Consider the following 16,408-nt stretch of genomic DNA (forward strand, 5'->3'; position numbering starts at 1 on the left):
TCTGCTGTTCCTGAGTTCCCATGGACTCTGAAGCACAAGTTACTTACCTTCGGTAACGATATATCTGTAAGAAACAGTAGTTAGTGTTAGATTCCTTACCTTACAATATCCCCAGGCGTCAGACTGGATCTGGAAAGTTTTGCGTAACAGTACCCCTGTGGGTCGGTAGGAGTCGTCTGCAGCTCCGCGTCCGTTGTTGGCGCCGGGATCACGTCGGAGTACTTAAGACGCCGCCCTCGCGTGCTGACGTCAGTTCTTATACACAGCTTTACCGCGCCAGGAACACAGAGCCATGATAAAAACCGACACTGGTGCCATGAAACTAGGACCCTCAAAGGGAAGAACCTTAACCCTAGATATCGGTTCGTAGAACGGGGAGGATGGGTGGGGCGGTAAGGAATATAACACTAACTACTGTTGCTTACAGATATATCGTTACCGAAGGTAAGTAACTTGTGCATCTGAAAGAAACAGGTTAGTGTTAGATTCCTTGCCTTAGAATAGATACCCCAGCAATACCAACCCCGGTGGTGGGTCTGCGAACCAATGATCACACCAGAAAGTCCTGGAGAACAGAACGGCTGAAAAAGCCATCTCTCCGGACTTGGCTGTCCAGGCAGTATTGTCTAGCGAACGTGTGCAGCGAGGCCCACGTAGCTACCTGACAGATGTCCTGCAAGGGGAATCCCCGACCCAGGGCAGTAGTAGCCGCCGTGGCCCGAGTGGAATAGGCCCTCAGCCCAACAGGAGGCTCCTTTTTAGCCAAAGAGTAGCATACCTTGTTGCACAACACGACCCACCAAGAGATGTTCCGTTTGTGCACCGCCCGTCCCTTCTTAGCGCCCACGTAACCAACAAAGAGCTGGTCGTCCACCCGGAACTGGTGTGTGCAGTCCAGATAGAATGAGAGTGCACGTTTTGGGTCCAGACGGTGGAGCCTCTTTTACTCTTTCAAGGGATGCGGAGGCGGAAAGAAGGTGGGCAAGGTGATGGACTGCCCGATCTGGAAGGCTGTGACTACCTTGGGCAGGAAAGAGGGACGGGTTCTCAAGACCACTTTGTCCGGATGGACAGAAAGGAAAGGAGGTTTGGAAGAAAGAGCCTGGAGCTCACTCACTCACCTGGCAGAGGTGATGGCAACCAGGAAGGCAGTCTTAAGAGTGAGAAGGCGAAGAGGGAAATAGTGAAGTGGCTCGAAAGGAGGGCACATCAAATAAGTAAGAACAAGATTCAAGTCCCACTGAGGCATCACAAAAGGAACAGGAGGAAACATGTGAGTGATGCCCTTCAAGAATATATTTACAACAGGGGACTTGAAAAGAGAAGGCTGATAAGGTAGCCTTAAAAAGGCCGAAATGGCAGAGAGGTAGCCCTTGATAGTGCAAGAGAAAGAACCTCTGAAAGGGGGGCAGAAAGGGGATCCACAGCCTTTGCTGTGCACCATGCCACAAATTTGTTCCACCTGCAGGCGTATACCGATTTTGTGGAGGGACGCCTGGCTGCCAGAATCACATCACAGACTTCAGGAGGCAAGTCAAATGGCCTCAACTGTTGCCGCTCTATCTCCACGCATGGAGGTGGAGACTGGACAGGTTCGGGTGGAGGACCGTCCCCTGCTGCTGCGACAGAAGGTCCTCCTGAAGAGGTAGGCGAATCGGGGGATCGACTGACATGCTGAGTAGCTCGGTATACCAGTATCTTCGTGCCCAGTCCGGAGCCACAAGGATGACCTGGGCCCGGTCGCGACTGATCTTCTTCAGCACTCTGGGCAGAAGTGTTATAGGCGGAAAGGCATACAATAAACCGGAACTCCCTTCGTGACGAAAAGCGTCTCCGAGCGAGTGCCGCCTTGGAAATTCCAACGCGCAGAACTGATGACATTGCACGTTGTTTTCGGTGGCGAACAGATCTAACCAAGGCTGCCCTCAGTGCTGAAAGAGGCCTTGCGCCACGTCCGAGTTCAGACGCCATTCGTGATCCATCATGCACCGGCGGCTGAGTTCGTCCTCCCTGGCGTTCAGGGAACCTGCCAGGTGTTGAACCACCAGGGTGACACCCTGGTGTTCCAGCCATTGCCAGAGGCGCAGAGCCTCCTGACAAAGGGTCCACAACCCCACACCGTCCTGTTTGTTGCAGTACCACATGGCGATGGTGTTGTCCGTGATCACCTGCACTACACTTCCCAGACAGAGGGAAGGAATGCCTTCAGTGCAAGTCGGATCGTCCGCAGCTCCAGAAGGTTGATATGGTGCCGGGACTCCGCCGGAGACTAGAGGCCTCTGATCTCCGCCTCTCCCATGTGGCCCCCCCAGCCCAGGAGGGACACATCCGTCACTACTACGTGCTCTGGTTGGGGTAGGGAGAGGGATCTGCCGTTAACCCAATCGCGGTCCGTGAGCCGCAACTGCCTCACAGTGCCCTCTGAGATCAGGATGTGGTCGGACAGGTTGCCCTGATGCTGGGCCCACTGAAACTTCAGGTCCCACTACTGAGCCAGCATCCGCCACCTGGCGTGATGCACCAGAAGGATGCAGGAGGCCATCAGCCCCAGGAGCCGCAGCGTCAATCTGATCGAGACTCGGGATAAAGGCTGAAAGATCGGAATCAGAGCCTGAATATCCCGAACCCACTGTTTGGAGGGTAAACCCGGAACTGCGCCGAGTCCAGAACCGCTCCGATGAAGAGGAGCTTCTGAGAGGGACACAGGTGTGACTTTGGCACATTGATGGAGAACCCCAGCAGGTGCAAGAGGTCGGCCGTAGTCAGGAGGTGGCTGACGACTGTCTGGGGCGAGCCCGCCTTCAACAACCAGTCGTCGAGATAGGGGAAGACTGACACCCTTAATCTGCACAGATGGGCTGTGACCACCGCCATCACTTTCGTGAACACCCGAGGGGTGCTGGTAAGGCCGAAGGGGAGCAAGGTAAACTGAAAGTGCTTGCGGCCTACCGTGAACCGCAGGTAACGCCGGTGGGCCGGCAGGACGGGGATGTGAAAATATGCGTCCTGCAAGTCCAACGCTACCATCCAGTCTTCTGGGTCTAGGGCAGCTAAGACCTGAGCCAAAGTCAGCATCTTGAACTTCTCCTTCCGGAGGAAGCCGTTGACATTCCGCAGGTCCAAGGTAGGGCGTAGGCCCCCTTTGCCCTTCTTGGGAACCAGAAAGTAGTGGGAGTAACAACCACACCCTACTTCTGGCCCAGGAACGCGCTCGATGGCCCCCTTGGCCAAGAGGGCCGTAGCTTCCGCTTGCAGAAGTTGCAAGTGATCCCCCGACACGCGGTGGTACTGCGGGGGCATGGCTGGAGGGGTCGCCTCGAAGGGGAGGGAGTAGCATTTTCGGACGATTTGCAGCACCCACCTGTCCGATGTGATGGAGCGCCAGTGGAGGAGGTGATGGCGAACCCTGCCCTCCACTGGTGTCGAATGGGCCTGAAAGCTCGGACTAGGAAGGCTTTGAGGCAGATGCCGCGGGGGTGGATGTGGACTGGCCTCGCTGCTGTCCCCTGGCACCGCCACGGCGGTTACCACGTCCGCCGCCGCGCTGGATGTTACTCTGCGGCCCGTGGCTGGCAGGACGTGAGGGGGCGCCCCTTCCTTTGCCATGAAAGGAGCGAAAGGAAGAAGTTTGCTGGCGCTGGCCGACAGGCCCAAGGACTAGGCCGTAGCCCTGGAGTCCTTGAAACGCTCAAGCGCACTGTCTGCCTTGTCGCCAAAAAGGCGACGGCCATCAAATGGCATATCCATGAGGGAATTATGGACATCAGCCAAAAAGTTGGCGGACCTCAGCCAGGCGTGGCGGCGAACCGCCACCATCGTGGAAATCACCCTGCCCAGCGAGTCCGTGGTATCCAGCCCACATCAGATAGAATACCGTGCTGCATCTGCAAGGGCTTGAACGAATTTGACCCGGGCCTCCTCCGGGCAAGCTGGCAGCACGTTCGCGACCGTGTCCCACAGAGAGTGGGTATAACGGCCCAAAAGGGAAGCAGTGTTGACCGACCGCAACCCCAGACTATGTGAGGAGAACAGCTTCTTACCGAACTGCTCATACCTTTTGGATTCACAATCAGGTGGTGCAGTCGGGAATGCGGTCAGAGAGTTCGAGGACTAGATAACCAGGCTCTCGGGGTGGGGTGTGTAGACAGGAAGCTAGGGACACCCGGGGCCGGGCGGTGGTGCCTGGCCATGTTCCGATCTACAGGGGCACCTGTAGCGGGCCTGGACCAAGTGCCCAACAGAACGTCAGTAAGGGCCTCATTAAACAACAGTAGAGGCTCCGAAGAGCTTGCCTGCGGTTTAAGGACCTCAGTGAGGTTAGTCCTCACGGCCACGACGGGGAGCTCAAGATCCAAGGCCTTGGCTGCCCTTGTCAGCACCACGCTGTAAGCAGCCCCCCTCCTCCGTAGCCACGGTAGGAGGGGAGACAAAGCCAGTGCCGGGCGAAGTGTCCAAACCACTGGCCTCCCTTAGATCCACTGCCCAGTTCTGAAACGACTGGCACTCTCGTGCCAGAGGGTCCTCAGACCCCTCCAAATCCCCCTCGCCTCCCATCTCCTGATAGTCAGGTTCAAAGGATGGGGTCGGATCATAGAAGAATTGCTCTTCTCTCGGCGTCGAATGCGGCCGGATCCAGACCGAGGACCGAGGACGACGTCATCCTGGGACGGCGTCGGGGGTGACACCCTGGGGTCGGCGCAGGGGTCGTAAGGTCAACCAGTGGTGACCCGGATCTGGACCCGGTGGGGCCCTGCGGCGTCGGGACTGGAGTCGACGGCGCCGAAGCACCCGATGGCGGCGGGGCCGAAGCACCCAGCCCGCTCGGGCTCCCAGTCGGGGCCGCGGGGCCCGAAGGTGCCACAGCGGGACCAGACGGAGGAGAGAGCGACCTCATGGCCATGAGGAATGCATCGATCTCCTCTGGTGTCGCATTCAGCCAAGGGACCAGCAGGTATGGAGCTGGCGGCGGCGCCTGCGGAGCCACATGCGCGGTGTCACCCGAACCCCCGGCTGCTTCGCGGGGGAGTCGGAAGAGCGAGGTCGTCCCTTCGACTTCTTGTGCCTCTTACCTGAGGACTTGGAGCCCGACGAATGGTGTCGACTCGCCGAACTTCGATGACTGTGGCCCTGCGACCGGTCCTTCGACCCCCTCCTCGACCTGGACCGTGAATGGGGCCGACTGCTGGAGCTCGAGGTGCTTGCGGGACCGCTCCCGCCTATTCTTCGACGTCAAGGCCTGGCAGTCGTGATGAAAAAGGGTTCCGGCAGATCAGGTCGTTTTACCCCTTTTCTAGGTTTGCCCGGCGTTAGCCGCTTCTCACCCAACTCACGATTACCAAATAAAGAGGCAGGCGCTGGAGACTGGAAGGCAGGAAACAGGAGTTTATTTCCGACGGAACAGAACACGTCAAATCAGACAACAGGGTATCTTCTCGAGGTGCTCTCACAAGTTTCTCTACGGCTCCGTCTTTTATACACAGGTTTATGATGTACAAACATTCCTTATTGTAATAAAGACACTTTGAAGTACGAAAAGGCACGTTTGGAATCCCAGCTTCAGGCCTATTCCCATACCGGTCTCTCTGATGTTGTTTTCCCCTCCCAAATGTAACATGTGATTGTAATCTGCAGCCGGACGTCCCAACAGGACACGAGGGCAAGAGGGGGTGGTCAGATCTAAGGTTGGGCAGGCGATAAGATCACGTTTCGCTATGCGGGGCCGGAGGGGGTACATCCACGAGACCTAGTTTTATGATATGGGACTGGGTCGAGAGGCCAGGTGTAGCCGGGGGGGGGGGGGGGGGGGGTCATCAGAAGAGAGGAAGGGTGTTCCTGGGAGGAATGCAGGGGTGTCGGTCAGATCTAGGGGTGTGAAGGCCTTGATTAATCACCGCTCCTCTGATGTGAGGCGAGGTCCTACTGTAGGGAGCAATAAACTGCATCTGTTGGACTAGGTGATGGCCTGGGATCAGGCCGGGCAATCGGGCAGGGAGGAAGAGGTTACCAAAAGGGCCTGTTCTATGGGTAGGATGAAAGAGCGAGGGGGCAGGGGTTCAGCACGGAGACAGGGTCGTGTTTAGTGGTGCGTTTATGGCCCGAACAGGAGAGACCGGGGGCTGTCGGGGCGCGGGGGGGATACTTGTGAGGCTGGGGGGAGAGAGAGAGAGATGCAGGCTATTGGCAGTGGGCAGAGAGGTCATGACACACAAAATGGCTACTATCTATGTTCGTGATGGGGCCTACAAGGGGACAAGATGGCGGGGCCACTGTGCCGTGACTTTCGCTTTACCTTCAACAGTGGCGAGGGTGAACACAAATGAACGCCGCTTATGTACATATACATTGTCATTTTCCACAGTCGGGGCACGACTTGTCGTCATGGTCGACCCCAAGGCAATACAGGCACTGGCGATGGGGGTCAGTAACCGACATCAGTCGGTTGCAATCGGCACAGGGCTTGAACCCAGGCATCCCTACCGGCACCGACAGTCTTATGACTCGAAACAGGATCAAAAAGATAGAAAAAGTTAGTCAAAAAGTGACTAAGGAGTACTGTTTTTTCCTAGTCTGCGCTTGCTGGCGCGGAATAAAAGAACTGACGTCAGCACGCGAGGGCGGCGTCTAAGTACTCCGACGACATCATCCCGGCACCAACGACGCCGGAGCCACAGACGACACTAACCTGTTTCTTTCAGCTAGGTTCAGCAACACAGGTGGTGGCTCTGCAACTTCCTCGAGGCATGCACTGTCATCACAGCAAGTTTGAAGCCAGTATCCCTTGTCAGAACCGCTGGAGCAGTACCCCAGTGCACAACATCAACAAGCTGTTGCCAAGGCTCATCGACTCTCTCCTCTAGATATCTTCAGACTCCAAGAAGCTCCAGCCATACCCTTTGTCCTCATCACCCCACCTCAAGTCCAGGTGTGGATATGGTCTGGACGGTGTTGGTGTTAACGTCAAGTGGATTCATGGTGGTGCTGACTCAGAGTTGCAGATGTGTATGGTGCCATAGAACTCTTTCAAATGGCAGGCAACGCTCCAGCTCTGGGAACCTCTGGACAGCACGGAGCGGCCTGCTCCATAGGTGGAGTGCAGGAGCAGCACCGAGAAGCACACGTTTGGATGGGGAAGCCGAAGAACGCTTGAATGATACCTATTGTGCTTCTTAGACTTACCTGATTTGTAGGGTGTCGTCCTGTGAAGATTATAGTCTGCGAGAACAGCCTTGATATCTATCCTGGGAACAGGGTGGAGCCTTCTTCTGCCATGTGCAAAACCTGGCGCTCAAAGCAGGCCTTGGGATTGTGACCCAACCCCAGACACCAGAGACAAACTAAATGAGGATCAGACATCTGTATGGAACATTCCCCGTAAGGCTTAAACTATGTAGGATTTGCAGAGGACATGTCCCTAACGTACTGGGAGCAACAGCTCAGAAATGGTCGACAAAGAGGTTGAAAAAGTTGGTAAAAAAATGACCAAGGTAGCTCTCCAGATCCAAGCTGGTAGCATGGGAAAAAAGGAACTGAAGGCAGCGCTTTGGGTGGTGACTATAAGGGCACTGCAACTTGAATTACAACACAGACAATGCCAATACAGAGCCAATCGACCCCACCTATCAGCACTTAGAAGTACGGCTCAAGATTTTCCGAATCCAGACTGACATCTGAAGAATATTCTAAGGTGAGGAATATGAGATTAGAAGTCTCTAGAAACTCAGATGACTGTACTGCATGTACTAAGGAATAACATAGCAAGCTCAGACAAACATGTAAGACTTAGCCCTACAGTGACATCTTTGGTCTGCTGAGAGCTCAGACATCTCGTCTTGTCTTATTGTTATATGTAGATTATCCATGTAACACCATTACCTATGCAAGGAATATTATTTTGGTTTTGGAATACTTAAGCTTCACCAGTTTTGACTGTATCACAGGAATAGAGCAAAGTACATAGGAATTTCTCAGACAATTCATCAAAAGGGCACTGCCTATCAAGCCTGGTTTATGGAATCTTCACACGTAAGTGGATAGTATTTGGAAGCAGCAAACAAGTCCTATTTTGAGATGACACGCAGGATGTTGTCATTGATGAACCATTTGTAGTTCTCTTCATAGAACCTGCAGCAAGCATCTAGCCATGAATTGAGAATGCAGGTGAGGTGTACTCGTTTTATGGGCGTTTTCCCTCCCATAAGCCAAGAAGCTGTTTCCAAATGGACTAAGAATTCAAGGACATTGCCCTGAATCTAGTGCCCTCCTTGTTTGTTCGAACAGTAAATAGTGGTCAGCTCTCTGTCAGTATAGGAACTCTGTACATAGTCAAAGAGTGTTGGAAGGCCTTGAATGCCAGACGGACTACTCTGAATTTTAGAAGATTAATGTCTTATTGAAGCTTTATTTTTGACCATAGCTTTTGCATCAGCAGGGGCGCCTGGATGAGCACCACATCTGATCAAGACTGCACCAGTAACAATTGACTATGTTGGTCGATGCTGATGCAGAGAGGCCCATTGTTAGATGCTGGTCCAACTATACAGAAGGGACTGCCTCACTGCTTCGGAGAGTGGACACTGGCCCTTCCAAGAATCCTCCACCTTGGATCTTTGAACCTGTAGACCTTGTTACATGAGTTGCATACGTAGTCTAGTATTTGGGGCAATAAATATGCACGATGAAATTGAAAAACAAGATTGGACATGCTGTAAACTGTATACTGTATGTGTGCTCAGTAGATGATGAATTCCTGGATATCTCAACCTATGCTGCCCTCTAAAGGAACAACTTTCCTTGGAGTGATTCTAATGTTGTGGCAAGGCAAGTGAGAACTTGGATTAGATTCATAAATTTCAGAACATTTACCTGGAGGCCTCAGTGACTGAGATGCTATACTGTGGTCTAGAAGCTTTGTAATGCCTTTTCTGGACTCGAGGAGCCAGTGTTTCAGGTAGGGATAAATTAAGATTTGCTGTTTCTGCAGCTGAACCGTCATTACAGCCATAAACATGTGAAGGGCAAACTTTGGGCAGAGGACAAAGTTGTATTATAGTCATGTGACTTCTCCATTACAAATATAAGATGCTCCCTGGGATTCCCGGAAATTGGAACTGATGGAGCTCAGATTTCATCTCTGAAGGGCAGGTGTTACCGACACGGGAGCAGATGGATTGATTCGAGCTGTTCTGTAGCCATCCAGCTGATTACACAAGGTATCAACCTAGGTAACGCCCGCCCTTCAGAGGGCCACATCGATTCTTTCAAGAAGCATCAATGCGCTCCAACGAGAACGCGCTACACACTAGTATCTACTGAGTGCCCAGTCACATTTACCAGCGAACCCGGCTGGGTTCACTGTGAGTAATTCTTTTTTACTCTTTTCACTCACACGGTTGGCACCTCACTCCAGACGTGACTTAGCACTGCTGAATCCAGATGTCCCCCCCCACCCTTGGTCCTGACGAGACCCTCTATCCTGAGCAGGGTCAAAACGCCGTTGACGATAAAAAGGAAGCAAACTTTGCATACAGCACTTACGATTGTATATAGTGTCTGTCTATCCCTTCTGTTTAAATATCCAGAACGGTTGCTTTCCTTCTACAAATCATTGCTATGAAACCTTGTATATATTGTCACACTGAATCACTTTAATGTTGTCTAGCTTTTTTGGTTCTTTATGATACACTGGGGACACCCCTGCACTGCAATTATCTTGTTAATGTATATAATATTGAATTGTGTTTGGAAATACAATTGAACTGCTGAGAATTCCTTCGTTGTTGGTTGCTCTTCTTTTTCTGACATCACTATAACCCTTATACTACATAGGCTATTATGCTTTACTATACCAAATAAGTATATCATTCCACTGGAACCGCTGTTTCTTATATAATTTACGCACCCTGGTTCCTCAGTGAGTAGGGTTCCCTTGTTTTTCCCTTTCGACTTTTAAGCATCCAGCATGGCTGAGAATCGTGCTGAAAAACGCATGCGCAGGACTGCCAAGTGCCTCAAGACACGAAGGAGTCAAGGCCACTGTGAACTGTACATTCTTGTTAACCTGCCAATGTATCAGTGTTGTGGAATGTGTCCTTCCTGCGTGCGATGTGACAGGCAGGAGGAAATAGACAAAAAAAAAATTCTAGTAAATGTTGCTAAAACATATAATTGTATTAATCATTAACGCTTCCTATATTAAAACCGGTATGGTTTGGAATATGCAATGTGACCTTGTGGAGACCCATATGCCATCTATGCAAACCAATCAGGTACAAGCTTTACTGAAAACGTGCAACATTATTAGTATAATCAGCCAAGAATTAAAGTATAAATAATGACCTCTTAGGGGGTGTGTTGGCTTCCCTTTAAGCCCTGGGCCTTAGTCTGAGAGGGAGGAGAAGAAGCAGATGAGATTAGACATCACATGGGTTAGGTACAAGAAATGTCACAGGTGCAGCCTGGGAGGATATTGCTGCAGCCTGGGAGGAGATTGCGTCTGAGGAGAGGTGGGGGTTCTTGCTCATATATTTCAGAGAAGTCCTTGCACGTCATATTTTTGGCAAGGCAGATCACATTCCTCTGTGGTTTGTGAAGGAGAGGCCTTTTCAGGAGCAGCTTTTCTCAGATTGATCAGACGAGGGCAGAGAGTGCAGCTGATTAGAACAGGTTTAGATGCTAAAATTCTAAGTTTATGCTTTGATTAATTAACTAGTTTTTGAAAGGATTTATTTGTCCTATGCACTTTTCTCTTTATGGGAGATTTTTGCCATACATTAATTATTAATTAGCCTTGCAAGACTCACTCTTTTCTTAGAAACTAAGTTTTGACTGACATTTTGCGCCACATTTTCTTTTCTACATGTGATGCTTATATGCAGACTGTAATATGTTCTGTATTCATGCTATTTTTCCTAATTTCCAAATTCTGTAACCTGATTGATATAGGGTCAGAAAAACTTCACTTTTCACTAAGAAAATAAAACCCTTCAAAATACTCACCAACTCTCTTTATTGGCTTAAATATTATTTGTATTTTGGATGTTTATGTAAAGTTTCCTGAATACATGTATACCAATACATGGTGTCAAGGGCCAAACACCTTTTCAGCGGTAAAATAGAGGTAGATGAGGTTTTGTATTGAGAAATTACTGTGAAATTACCGATGGATCCGTTTCTGGTAGCAAGAGGATGTCATTATTGATTAGTTTGGCGATTAAGGATTATTGATATCACCATCAACTATTCAACTAATGGATCATTGACCTTAGGAGGGAAGTCAAATAATTGCGCAAGTTAGATAAATGTCCAAGTCCTGATTCCTGTTCCAATGCTCAGAACCTGAAGACTGGCAAAGCAGTACAGGAAGGTCATGCAAGAAGGCGATTGCTGGAGTGGTGTGAGTATCAATAGGTTTGTGAAATGTTGTTACTGTGTTAGAAGGTATGGTATGCGTTGAAAAAATAGTAAGGGTTTTGGCTGTTGGTGAAATTTTGCTCATTTGAATTGATGCTGCTATTGATTATATTGGTAATTTCATAGGACAGATGTTGTTTTTGCTTATTGATTATATGTTCTTAACATGAAAAGTTAGTGTCTTGTTTTATGTTGTCTGGAAACACAGATACAGTGATACTTGGAAATCCCGGGAAGCAATAGCGGGTGGTAAATGGAAGCCACACTGCAGTGAGGTTACTCGTCTGTTGGAATAACACTGAGAAGCTAGGTAGGGCTGGCAGTGTTAAATTAGGGACGATTTTCTGTGTAAAAGTGAGTGTGATTGATAGCAAAGGGTTCGCTGGTGAAACTTTGGTGTTATATCACCAAGAAAGGATAACACTGAAGGAGTAGCAGGTTCTTCTGAGCTAGAGCGAAGGGTAAGTAGAAGGGATTTACTTGCAGTGTTTGAAGAGGAAACAGAAGTTCTTACTTTGTGAAGAGTAAGCGGAATGCGTTACTTGCAGTAAAAATAAATCTATGCTTTATTTAGTAGAACAGACAGAGTAGCAAATGTTTTATGTTGTTATAAACAGAATTTTGATAAAGAAAACTCAGAAAAATACTGCAGTTGAGAGGGTCAGTAGTAGGAGTAAAACTGACTGAAATTGAGACTGACCGCATTGGAGAAAAAATATTGCATTGAACTATTGCAGAAATGAAAATGTTTGAAGGTTTAAAGAAACTGTGTGGAGGTAAAGTGAAAAATGTGTTTTTATTTGGTGATGCTACCAATTTGGGACAAACGTCATGTATGTGGGTTCACCAATGGTGCAAATTACTGAAAAAGACGGTCCTTTGAGGTTTCCAAAAGATGGTAGTTTTGAGTTGCAAATTATTGACAAATTAAGGGACGTGTTATGTGAAATAAAGACACCATCTAGAACTGCTCAATTTGAGGCTTTAAGCATGTGGGAAAAGACAGTAAGAGACAAAGCAAGTGGGGATAAAAAGGTAAAGCACCTGATGCAGGAGAAAGGAATTAATGATGACAAAAAGCTTTAAATAAATAATGATTCAGGGGATGAAATAATGGATGCATTGTTAAACAAGTGTCCGCCACTATGTGTTTCCCATTAAAAATACTGAAAATAGTGTGCCAACAAGTACTACAGTGGCTACTGCTTCTGTTAAACAGAGAGAAACACAGATTGAGAGAACTGTGCAGATATTTCCAATTGACCCACTACCTGTCGATTCAGCACTGACAGTAATACTTCCTGGTGTTACTGCTTCAAATGTGACTGATTCAGTCCAAAAATTGCAAACTGCAGATGCACAGATAATGTCTAGAAAAATTATGACTGTCCCAATTAATATGGTCCCTACTCAAAAGGTTCAGAAAGCTGCGGAAGGAGTGATTTTGTCAGTGTTTATTTCAGAAGCACAATGTAGATTACTGAACAGAAATGATCCCAGACAGTCCCGGCACTGAAAGGTGGGGAAAAGGGGCCTTTACAACATCTGCAGCCCAGGATAAAATGAATATATTTGAAAATGGAATTTTTCAAACCTGCTTTGAGGAAGCAGCAGTGATTAAAAAGATAGAGAGCATAGGGGAACAAATTAACCCAGACCCTGAAAAAGAGAGACAGCTTAATGTTTTAAAATCAACATTTGAACATGAAGAAATTAACAGTCCCTGCTGTTTAAATCATGCCAGCAAAGGATGTTGATTGGGTACAGATTAAAAGAACACAGGATGGAAGTATAGGTGTTTTGGTCTGTGCAAATTCAGGTATGGATGTTGTACTGCTGGAAAAGGGGTCCTTTTGCCATCTTTATACCAGATTTGAGCATTGGAAGAAGAAATGTAAATTTAAACATGATGCACAAAAACAGAGAAATGCAGTTGCAAAATATTCCAGTTGAGCAAATGCAAATGTCAGTTCAGAAACCGGTACCAAGGGCAGGAATTTGCAAGCACAGATGGTCCCACAAAATAAGGAAAATGCTAAAATGAATTTAAATAAGTTGTCCAGAGCAAATGTGAATTATTTCCAGAGACAAAATCAGAACCCAGTTCAACAGGTTGCTGTGTGTGAAAATGAGAGTTTTAACCCTCACAATTCTGAATATACCAAGTCCATTGTGATAGCAGTGGAAGGTCCAGACTTAGTTGTAAGAGTTTTAAACAAAGAAATTACAAACCAAGTTTTAGAAGAAACTGCACCAAAAATAGGCTAATTTGAGGAAATTTGCCAAATTGTTGTTTGGGACTCAGGCCTAGCAGGAAAACAATTGTTTTGCAAATTAAACAGCACAAATTACTGTACACCAGATAATGTTCATTTTCAGATTCCTGATGAGAATGTACATTTTATAATGGCCCAACAAGAGACAGTTGTAGCATCGTTTTCAGAAGACAGTTGAAAAATTACCTTCTGATTTGTAAGAAATAATAAACAAAGAAATAAGAGAATTCACAGAGAAGGATGCCAGATTAATGAAAATGTCTTAATTTTTCCATGTTGTCCCATGGTACCGAATCCAGACAATATATTTTTTCACATTCCATGGCTGAAGAATGGCTTACTGTTATTGATTTTTGTCAAGTTCATGTCACAGTGCCATTGCATGAGAATAGTCAGGAGTACTGCCAAAAAGAAAATGAATGCCTGGGACACAAAATTGGAAAGGGAGGTAGAAAGGTGACACCAGAGAGAGAGGAAATAATTCACCAGATGAATCCACCTCAAATTCAGTAAGAAGTCATGAAATTTTTGGGAATGGTTAGCTGCTGTAGAGAGTGGTTACTAAACCTTTCCCTGGTGGCTAATCCTTTACTGAGGTTGATACACAAGGATGTGTCTGATCCGCTTCCATTGCACAACAATTGCACCAAAGCATTCCTAGAGTTGAAAGAGAAAAAATGTTGCGCCCCAGCACTAGGAATGAAAATTTATTTGAAAGAAAATACACTGATTTGCAGTGAGAGGGAGGGCTGCGCTCTCTCAGTGCCTATTCAAATACTTGAATGTTTTCAAAGGTCTGTGATGTATTTTCCAATGACCTTTGACCCGAACTTCACAGAAATGTCAGCAAATGAATTGGTTTGTGATAAAACTGAATAGGAGTGTCTTAATGCCATGAAAATAAGCATAAAGCCAAGATCAGACTTTTAAGGATGAACGTCTGATTCAGCCCAACAATGTCCATTTTGTAGATGGCCCATGTTTGAAAGATAACAACGACAGATTAAAAGCAGCACATGCTGTGCTCCTTATGCATTATGTGATCAAAGCTTCATGGCTTTCAGTAGTTACCTAGGCCCAAAATTCGAAATTGATTGCTCTTACAATAACATGCAGTGTACCTGCTCAATTGGGAGTCACTATTGACATGGGAGAGCGAAATGCTAATTCAGTTGCACAAAGTTGTGTTCTGTTAGCATATACATTCAATGGAATCTTCAAAGGTGTTTTAAAAGAGCCTCAAGAAAATGTTTCAGAAGCAGAACAACAGGGTTGTATCAGAACTGTTTTTGAGAAAAGTGACAACTGCATAGTGGCAAATGTGTTATTGCAAAAACTGATGCCCAGGTATAGATTGCCAGTTTCATAGTGAGATCTCAAAGAAAATGAGTGCAGAACAACAGATAGAAAAGGAATGGATTGTAGCTATCTGCCTGAAGTTTCAAGAATAATAAAGCAACACAAAGGCAGCACAGGGTTACCTTTTGCGAAAGACTGTTTCAGCATCACCGAAGTGGCTTGAAAATGCATATGCAAATATACTTGTGGAAAACACTGATGAGAACACTAGCCATTGCATTGAAGGTCTGTTTGATGTAGAGTGTGCAGTTTCTCCCCAGATTGCAGCAGCTACACAAGATCTGCATAATGGATGGTGCAACGACTTTGATCTGAGAGATGCTGTGCTGAAACATCTGAATCTGATCAAAGTGAAAATAACAGTGAAAGGCTTAGGTTGAAAAAAAGTACAAAAGATTGATGGTGCTCTGTCAGAGTTTCTCAGCACCTAAGTGGTTACATCTGCATGGAAAAAGTACAGAATGCCACACTGTATGAGCCATACTGATGGCAAGCTGATGACAAAGAGCAAAGAAATGCTGAAACTGTCCTGTTGAATTTTCCTTTTATTATTTTAGTTACTTATTTTAGAGAAGACTAACAGTTCCATGAAGCTACTTACAGAACTCTACACTAAACATTTGAGCTTGGCTATATATGATCTGATTACAGACAAGACTTGTGCTTGCCTTAGAAATAGAAGTAAACGTGTTATATGCTCAGCTTTTGCAATAAAAAGTCACCTGTGAAATTAAATAAGTGTGATGATTTACAAATTATTTGAGGTATTATGATTTGAGATCATCAAAAGGGTGGATTGATGGCGCTCAGATTTCACCGGGAGTCAGGCATTGCTTTATTTTTGGTGCTTCAGACAGACTGCATTTGAATTGACATGCACATTTTGGTACAAGTGGAAACACACGGCATTTGAGACATGAAATGAGTCCTAGTCAGTCTGAAATGCTTGTGCTGAAGTAACATGTGATTTTTCAGTGTAGGTAAAAACTTGTTATTTCAGTGTTTTTTTTTTTAGCTTTAAAGATAATTATTGAATGTGTTCTCTTCCCAGCTCTTTTTCTTTTAATCTACACCCCTGTTCCTGTCGTAAGAGACTTTGGCTTTGTTGCATATTTAGACCATGTATATTCAGTTCATAACACATCTTTTTCTAATGTGTGTTAATTAACCATGCACCATCACTACATGGGGGCAAAACGCTTTTTGCATGAAAAGCTATCCAAAACATTAGAGCATGTTGCTATGAGTATGTATTAACTGTGTGCGCTTTGAAAATTTACACTAGGGCATGTTTTATGCTATGTTGTACATTGCACATTTTTTGCATGTTGTGCACAAATAATAAAAGCTGCTTTAAACTAATA

This window comes from Lissotriton helveticus, chromosome 8, assembly GCF_964261635.1.
Source record: "Lissotriton helveticus chromosome 8, aLisHel1.1, whole genome shotgun sequence".
Lineage (NCBI taxonomy): Eukaryota > Metazoa > Chordata > Amphibia > Caudata > Salamandridae > Lissotriton > Lissotriton helveticus.